The sequence below is a fragment of the Myotis davidii genome, unplaced genomic scaffold (genome assembly GCF_000327345.1).
Source record: "Myotis davidii unplaced genomic scaffold, ASM32734v1 scaffold197, whole genome shotgun sequence".
Lineage (NCBI taxonomy): Eukaryota > Metazoa > Chordata > Mammalia > Chiroptera > Vespertilionidae > Myotis > Myotis davidii.
In genome coordinates this window covers 73,410-75,586 of record NW_006291549.1, presented here as the reverse complement: position 1 = coordinate 75,586, position 2,177 = coordinate 73,410, and the positions used below count along the sequence as shown (strand labels likewise).

The window sequence follows — 2,177 nt, the reverse complement described above, 5'->3', positions numbered from 1 at the left end:
TCCCGGCATCCCTTCCTGCAGAAGCATCAGCAGCAGAGCGGACCTGCCACTTTAACTGACAAGTCTTAAATTCTGCCCTGGGAAGCTCTGGGATGCTGTCAGCCGCCTCAGCAACTTCTTTTCTCATGCCTGGTAGTTTAGAGTCTCACTGGGGACCGAGAAATAAAACAGAAATTGAGGATTTTTGTTTAAATTGAGGACTGCCTCTTCTTTTTGTTGGCTGTTTAAAAATCATTCATTCCTCCAGAGTCACAGCGGGTCTAAATCTGTGAGTATATTGCATTTATTTAGCTGCTCCCGGGGGTATGATTGCAACCTTCTCTTTAGGTCTGTGAGGATTTAATTCAAGGAGAACAATGCCAGTTTTTAAAATCCGCGTTAAATTTCATTGGAGATCTGGAATTGTGGTTTTTTTTTTTTTTTATAAGTTGACATTTTCTTTATTAAAGGCTTTATGTTAAACTTGCCAGGGGGTTCCTCCCGCCACCCCTCCCCCCTCTGTCCCCCTGAGGGTGAGTGCTGAAATCAGAGAAAATAACAAATCTTGCTGCTGCGGAGGCTGTGGTTTCCCTGGATGCCATGGCTGGTTCATTGCTGCAAGGTGTGCATGGGGCTGCAGAACAATGGCAGGATCACACTGGCTCACTCTGTGTTCCCTGTGTTTGTGGGCTTCATCAGAGGCTTTGTTTTGCTAGTGTGACTAAAACCTTAAGAACGATTAAGTACAGGGTCACGCTCTCAGAACAGAGTGGGCTGGTATCACCCCTCGCCTGGCTGTGTCAGCTTTAGCCTGTCTCTTTGTGGCAAGATTACAGTAAATGGGAGTCACCAGAAAGGGAGCTTTGCACGAGCACCCTTTCCTAATTGTGCATTTGAATCCGTGCCATTTTTTTCCCTGGTGACGCAGACTCTTTTAGTCTGAACATCTGTCCTGAGTCATCGTGTCCCAGTTTCCCCCATAGGAGTTCACTGGAAGCTAGAATGGTAACCTGGCTGAATTACCATTGAATCAATTGTGAAAATTTTGTAAAGATAGAGGTTAAATTATCGTTCCCACCATGACCCCCATATGTGATTCTGGATTTGCCTTTGTTAAATGGAGGTCTTATTATTTTAGTGAATTGATTCATATTGTTTGGTTACTGATCTCAGTTCTTTACCTTAAAATCACATTAGCAACAGCAGTTTCTAAAAGTTGGTATGTTCAGAAACCAGTAGTCAGAATGCTTTGAAACACCAACTGGTAGCAGTCATCTTCGTAGCTGCAGAATATGTTTGGCTTAGGGTGACATAGGAGCTTTGTGGGTGCCAGTATTTTGGTGGATTTCCTGCAGTGTAAAATAAATCAAGGATTTTAAAAAGAAAGTCTCTGCCACCCAGAGATGAAACATTTGCCATTTTTATTTTTAAGCATGTTGTCATACTTAAATGCAGCAACTTTGAATTGAATTAGGAAAAGATTCCTAAAAATTAGAAATTCTGCCTTCTCTAGACCTGCAACATTTATATTCGCTCATTAATTAATTTATATCATTCAGTCAACAAATGTTTACATTTGTTCCTCATGGTGCAGATATTTTTAGCAGGCGAGAGGCATTCAAAAACTACCTAATTATTTCATTACAATTGTGGTCATTTTTCAGCTGTAGAAGTGTAGGTACTTTGTGGCCAGACTACACAGGACATGCAAATACTTGCCACTAATTTTGACCCAGATTTTCTGAAGCCACAGTTCTTTAGGATGCTTGCGTTGGAAAGAGATTTTGGAAATCATGTAATTATTTCAACAAGCATGTGATAGGTACTATATACAGGGTGTCCCAAAAATGTATACCCGCTTTGAATAATTATAAATACCAATGGGTTAAATCTGAAAAGAAAGAAACAACAATTGAACTATCAGCTGTCAAGTATGTATATGGGACACCCTGTATATAGAGAGATCATACAATAGTTAAAATAGTTTCCTATAAAAATAAAAAATAAAAAGGAAAAAAAGAAAAGGCAAAAGAATGGTTTCCTGATTTTCTAGCCACTGTCTATTCCAGTATCTTAGAAGATACCAAGACACCAGAAGCAGAATAGAAAGTAAACAACAGACCAAAATCAACCAACCAAAACAAACCAAAATAATAGCAACAAGAGTCTGAATCTGTAAAGGTGTTTGTGGTCTTGGT

The 2,177-nt window shown here is 39.8% G+C and overlaps 1 protein-coding gene across 1 annotated transcript in view; it reads left to right on the top strand.

Annotated features, from left to right (window-relative positions):
* Positions 1-32: 32 nt before the first annotated feature.
* Positions 33-2,177, top strand: part of TTC39B (tetratricopeptide repeat domain 39B) — a 71,914-nt gene continuing 69,769 nt past the window's right edge. The window contains exon 1 of the mRNA XM_006764939.2: positions 33-268. The gene's annotated coding sequence lies outside the window, so the exon portion shown is untranslated. The remainder of the gene's footprint in view (positions 269-2,177) is intronic.